This window comes from Rutidosis leptorrhynchoides, chromosome 11, assembly GCF_046630445.1.
Source record: "Rutidosis leptorrhynchoides isolate AG116_Rl617_1_P2 chromosome 11, CSIRO_AGI_Rlap_v1, whole genome shotgun sequence".
NCBI lineage: Eukaryota > Viridiplantae > Streptophyta > Magnoliopsida > Asterales > Asteraceae > Rutidosis > Rutidosis leptorrhynchoides.
The window spans coordinates 408,406,119-408,413,950 of NC_092343.1; positions in this window are offsets into that span (position 1 = coordinate 408,406,119).

A 7,832-nucleotide genomic window follows, 5' to 3' on the forward strand; every position below is an offset into this window, starting at 1 on the left:
TTCCTGTTTCTATCCGTTAATCACTATAACTAACACCATTAAAACCACATACCTGCTACTGCTATAATTCATCTTGTGCTCCTCTCAATTGATTACTGCTGCTATCGTAACCAGAATTCCGAATGCTTGAGACCAATTCATCTTGATTTAATCGATGCAACATATATCAGATTTATTTAATATATATATATATATATATATATATATATATATATATATATATATATATATATATATATATATATATATAAATTATATTAATCTAAATCAAAAAGTAAGAGATCTTACAGAAATCGAATTCCATCCAATTGATTATAAATGAAGGCTTCGATTACCTTTGATAACCCTGATCTTTTTGTTGATCGATCGATGGAGAATCATGTATGAACCCTAATTCTTGTTTCCTGATTAAATTCATCGATTCTTTTCCAAATGGATTCAATGAACTAATCAATGATTCCTGTTGAAACCTTGTTCTGTCAATTTCATAATCATATGAGATACGGGGTGTATGAAGTCTACAACTACATCGAATGAATTGTTGCTGCTTTGTGAATTTACCCTAACCGAACGCGTTTATATTGGGTAATCCCTAAATTCAATTGAATCAATCACATAATCGGGCCAAATAAGTTTAGATGGACTAGAAAGTTGGGCCTTTTAGGGACTGGATCCCATCAGATAAAAAAAAGGTATATTATTATTAGTATATTTATTATTATTATTATTATTATTATTATTATATTATTATTATTATTATTATTATTATTATTATTATTATTATTATTATTATTATTATTATTATTATTATTATTATTATTATTATTATTATTATTATTATTATTATTATTATTATTATCATCATCATTATCATTAAAATGAACATTAATATTAAATTTTACAAAACTATCATCTTTATTAAAACTATCATTTTCTTAAAAATTTTCATTATTATAAGAATTATTATTATTATTAAAAGTATCATCTTTAATATCATTATCGTTATTATTATTACAAATTTTATCATTATTATTATTACCATTATCTTCGTATTATTAAAAGTCTTATTTTTATCAAACATATAATATTTATATGAAGATATATATAATTTAACATATAAAATAATTGTATTGATATTTTTATAATCAATATTAAGTATTTATTTAGAATATATAAAATAAATATAACTAATTAAGTTATTAATGAAACATATGAATTACTAAAATAACAATTAATAATAATATATGGATTTATTTGATTTTGAGTATATGTTTTAATATATATATATAATTGATATAGGTTCTTGAATCCGAGGCCAACCCTACATTGTTCAATATAGTCATATGTATTTTTACTACAAAATACATTAGGTGAGTTCATTTGCTCCCTTTTACTCTTTATATTTTTGGGACTGAGAATACATGCGCTGTTTTTACAACTGCCTTATTAAATGCCTTTGAAATCTATATTTTTGAACCGAAATGCTTTTATAAGTGTTTGACGAGATAGACACAAGCAAAACATTCCTCGAATGAATTATTATGCAGACAGAAGTTCTGCGGATTATTATTGAATTATGTGGACATGATAATTGCCACCATTAAATTATGTGGACATGATAGTTTCCACCATTGAATTATGTGGACATGATAATTGCCACCAATTGATATGAATGTTATGTATCGAGAGAATGATTTTATACACATGTTATGTGTATGTTATTTTTGTGCACGAGATATGTGTACGGTTACTAAGATTCATGAAAGATGATTTCGTACACGAGAAAGGCATACTGTATTTAAAAGATATCGCATGTACATTACAGGTGGGTATAGGATTCGGGCCCATTTGTACCATGCAGGATTTAAATCTTGTGGTCTATCAAAATGATGAATTTTATTGTTTTATGATAAACCTATGAACTCACCAACCTTTTGGTTGACACTTTAAAGTATGTTTATTCTCAGTTATGAAAGAAATCTTCCGCTGTGCATTTGCTCATTCTAAAGACATTATTTGGAGTCGATCATCGCAATGGGACCAGATGTTGGTGGCTTCGTCCAGATGGATTAGGACTGGGTATGACATGTGGTATCAGAGCGGTGGTCTTAGCGAACCAGGTCTTGCATTAGTGTGTCTAACTGATAGTTGATAGGATGCATTAGTGAGTCTGGACTTCGACCGTGTCTGCATGTCAAAAGTTTTGCTTATCATTTCGTGTCGAAAATCATCCGCTTATCATCCTTAGGAAATTTCTTGCTTATCATTCTTAATCTAGACATATCTTACTGCCTGGGTTGCATGAATAGTGTATAGACAAAATTCATATCTTAGCGTATCTGCTAATTCATATCTTAGCGTATCTGTTACTGTAGACTTTATCTGACACGTTTCCTTAATTCCCTTCGTAATCTACGGGATCTTCTGTACTATGTATAGGTATTCTATATAATTAGAATATCATCCGATATCCGAAAATCATTTCTAATCGAAAAATCCTTTATTCAATCGTACGCAATGGAACTCATAACTAGTTCAAGTCCCTCGGATTCCGATATGGAGTTTCACCTAAGCTCCGAAAGCAGTGTCACCAGAATGAATCAACCAATTCATTTGATGGGTTCGTAGCCTACTTAATCATTGGAGACAAAAAGAAGGTGATCCTTTCCACCAACCGAATTCACCTCTTGATGGAGAACCCGAAGCACTTACCGGCGAACCAGTCCGTAACACCATTTTCACCCTCATTTCCCGAATACCTCACCACGATTATATTCTATCTAAATTCTAAACCTTAATCATTCACTCATTCCGACCGACAATCATCCCGAAATAATAAAAGAAGTCAACGAACTTCGCGCTCGAGTAATCAATTTGAAGAATATGGTGTAAAATTTACCAGCTTCAGCAACATCAACGACACCAACAGTACCACCAACATCAATACCAGTACCACAACAACTCAAGTTTCAGCATCACACGCCTCAACATCTCATTATGTACCTCGAGTATAATTATTGTTCTACGTATCGTTCTACATCATTTATCTTCGTTCAACATGGCGATTATGTAATCTCTAATGTTTTAGAGATTATATATTCTTGTTCTAGCGATAAATCACATGAGTTTAATATCATATTGACTCATTAAATCCATGATTACATCTGAAGAAAATATATATGTATATATATTTTCATAAAGGTTGTAATTAAAAATTCTTTTGTACAAATTGTTAATGGTGAAAATATTTTAACGGGTAGGTAATACCCGAGGAATATTTAGATTTCACATTAATAAGTTACACTGTACATTCTTCGAATCTGATTCAACGATCATTTACTATCCTACTTACATCCACAGATATACGAATCCGTTCACTACAGAATAACCATTTTCATTCAATTTCATATTTGGATTTAACCTATCAGAATCCAACATGTGGCATAATGAAGAAAACATTTGACAAAATAAAATTTGTTAGAAACAAACAAATTAACTATGAGAAATTTTGTCAAGAATCCACGCTAACTGTTCCTAGCTAATTGTTCCTAGCTAACTGATTACATTTTGTTTATCGCAAATTACATTCTCGCAATTTTATTTATCGTCATTTAATTTCTGTTATTTACTTTACGCACTTTATTTATCGTCATTTGATTTCTGTTATTTATTTTACGCACTTTAAATATCGGGACACGTATACAAGGTTTTGACATATCATATCGACGCATCTATATATATTATTTGGAATAACCATAGACACTTTATATGCAGTAATGCTGGAGTTAGCTATACAGGGTTGAGGTTGATTCTAAAATAATATATATAGTTTGAGTTGTAATCGAGTCTAAGATGTATACGGGTCACGATACGTATTAATTAATTCGAATATTATATATTAAACTATATATGAATTATTAAATTGCTAACTGTGGACTATCAACTGAGGACTACCAACATTGGACAATTAAAACGAATTAAAATATTGATTATAACATATGAAACTAAACAATTCTTCAAGTTTGCCACTTGATTTCATCTTAAACCTCATTTGTATCTTGATGATTACAGTCTGCGTTCAAACCTTTCATGATTCTTGAAAACACCTCAATTGAGAGGATGAACCAACCGCACTTCATCTATGAAAGAAAAGATTGATGCGTGTAGTTATGTAGCTGAAAACTCTCGGGAACTGATTAAATGTTTAACGCGTAGCTGTGCTAATCCTTTAACGTTATTATTACCGAAAACAACTTTTCAATCTCTTTCCAAATTAGCCAATTTTGTCACAGCTCCAGCAAATCAACTTTGACTTTTCGTTCGAAACAACCTTATTATAACCTTGATATATGTGCCTGCTCTTTTATTATTACCGGGGAACCTTTCATATTCCACCATATTACCATCAGCGTTTAATCATCTAAAAACGCAATTCTCCTGAAACCACCTCGGATTGATAACCGATGATTCAGATATCGTAGCACTAAATGCAGGGGAAACAGAAAAATGGTAGATGGTCTAAATGGCCAAAAGTTTGATGATAAAGAAAGGAGTGTTAGGAACGCTCGATAGAAAATTTGGTACTGAAAAACAGATTGAGTGAACTATGGAGGAGACCAATGACAAATACAAGGACCAAACCCTATATTCAAAGAATCCAGGTAATTCTGGATCCGATGAAATCTTTAGAGAATATCTTGCTCCGAAGTCATGTTAAAATCTTGCGGAAAATTTTTCTTCATCAACCTTCGAACTTAGAAATTCTAAAATATCATCATAAATATCTTCGATATTTCTGAGGATATTTTCATAAATATTCTTGTCCGAAATTATCTATCTCTTCGTGTTTTCCGTATTGCATTATATTGGAAACTTCTGTAAAGCCTAAGTATAAATTATGAATGAATTATGGAGAAGTGTTGAGAATTGAAGCATGAGTTAGTATAATATAATGACGCCCGGCCAACCTGATTATATTACAGTAAGTCATGCTGAGTTTTTAATGAAACGTGATGATGGTTCACAGTAGATCATACCATCATCATGTGCCATGTTACATAACTCTTTCATTCTACTTAACCTCTGAACATATCAAGAAAATATATTCTTGATAGTTCCATCCTCAGGAATTCTGGTAATTTGACAAATCGAATCGTGCTAATACATTCCTCCCTTCTTAGAATACTATAATCATTCAAAACTCCGTACTTACGAATTCTGGACCATTACTAGATTTAATAGAGGTCGAGAAGATAATAAAAAGGCAAAGAACTTCAAAATATAAGAGAAAATATAGAGCCCAATAACAACATGGAAATTACAAACCGTATATATCAATGTTTATCGCAACATAAAGACACGGAAGAATTAAAAACACTATAACTCAAAGGGCGAAGTAGAAGAAAACAGATTCCTCCGGTGAAAGTTGGAAAAGGAGAATGATTGTTGCAATAGGGATAAGGACAAGGATTAGAACTGAATTAAGCATTTTCACAATCTTTTGAATTTGAGAATTGAATATAGAAGTGGTGAAAAACTAATGGAACGGAAGAGCTTAATTTATAATGGAAATATCAGACAGAGAAATTGAGGCAGATCACCGTATTTAATTATAGAGATCTTAATTTCCTTATTCGCCGAAGAATCAAATCTTTTAGATTTCGAATATTTTCTTTAAATCCCTTGAATTCTGGAAATCAACCCTGTCTACGTCAATCGATATGACAAAACTTTATTTTACTCATTTCATTCTTTTGTGATAGCTTCATTCGTACTCTTCAAATAATCGAATTGTTTTATCTACATTACTAAATAATGATAAAACTCTATCTATCAACCCATATTCGTCATGAAAATATTTTTATTGTTAGCCATGACGACCACACTCAAATTTCGGGACGAAATTTCTTTAACGGGTAGGTACTGTGACAACCCGGGAATTTCCGACGAAATTTAAACTTAATCTTTATATGATTTCGAAATGATAAGCAAGGTCTGTAAGGTTGAGTCTCAAAAATTTTGAACTGTTTATATGAAATCAATTACCATTCGACTGCCCTCGACGATTCACGAACAATTGTGTATAAATAATTATGTAAATATATATATAAATATAAATATAGGTACATATAATGATATAGTTATTACTTTCATTATCATTATCATTATTATTATTAATACTAATATCAATATCAGTATTATTTATATTATTACTATTATAATTATAAATAGTCAAACTCTAATAATTTTAGGGTAATCCAAAATAAAGATTTTTAAATACAAATGTTATTATAAGAATGAACGAAATTATAATTTGGTGGTGGCTTAAATATTATTAATTATTATTATTATTATGTGATGTTATTAACTATTTTTTTATTAATATTATTATTTCTGTTATTATATTATTAGTACTTTTATTATTATTATTAATAATAATAAGTATTATTATTATTAATATGTTTATTAATCATTAATATTAATTACTCTATAATATATAAAGAATGGTATAAAGGCGTTTGTTATATATCCCTTTCACTTTTGAATGTTTCTTCTCCTTTTCTCTATTCTTTCCCATTCATGTCGATGCCAAATCACTAGAAAACAATTCAGACTACTTTATGAATCAATTTATAACCTTGACAAATAATTCAAACCATGATAACAACAAATTCAGTTTTAAATCCCTTTATGCTTTAATCTTTTTTCTTTCTTGATTGAGGTTTATGTTGACCCACTCATCACTACCAAACAACTCACAAATCAATTATGTTATTGCTTTAATACCATATAAACCCGGTTGCTACTACAAGATATTCGAAGTCATCACCCCACAATCATCTCTATTTTTTTTTGTGTACAGCTCCATAGAACCACCCTGGTTCCACCATTAAATAACTGAACCAGACTGATTTGCTTCTTAGTAATTGTTTTCTGTTTATTCTGGAACCAACAACCACCATCTACTCTTCTGTTCTTGCTATCTAGTTCAACCATCACTCAAAACCACATGCTGCTGTGATGTTTCATTTCTTGTTCAAACCGAACCCACTTCAAACTATAGTCACAACCACCGCCGAGTTAACCACTACTTGTTCTTTTGTGTTTCTTCTTTGGAATAAACCAAACTTCATCACAAAACATCACCATAACCATTATCGAGCCACTTTAGCTTTCGCTTTAAACTTTCATCACAAACAACAATCACCATATTCTATCAATTCATTTTGAACAGATTAATACTTTTCATTTACACTGACTTCGTCTTTCTTTCTGTACTACTCTTTATCTGATTCAGCTGGTCACAACCACGAACCCCATCATCACCCTGCAACTCGATTCCATTTTTGTTTATTATTAATTTTTTTTTCTTTTTCTTTCTGGCTTCCTACTTAAAACTCAACCCCTTTGGAGCTGCTGTACCTGAAATGATCAAACAACTCAATAATGACAAGTATTACTATTGTTTGTTAACCTTTAATATTACTACAGTCCTGTTATTCAACATTCACCAAATAAACCTTCACCTTCTGATCATCCTAGCCTGCCATAATCAAAACTATCATCAAACATCAACAATACATGGTAACAACTAACTATCTATAAATGATTTTAGCATTTAATGGTGACACAACTTGGATCTCTCTTCCACTATTCGAAGCTTATATTTAACATGGAGCAAAGATTGGTGATCTACAAATATGTTCCTGTTTCTATCCGTTAATCACTATAACTAACACCATTAAAACCACATACCTGCTACTGCTATAATTCATTTTGTGCTCCTCTCAATTGATTACTGCTGCTATCGTAACCAGAATTCTGAATGCTTG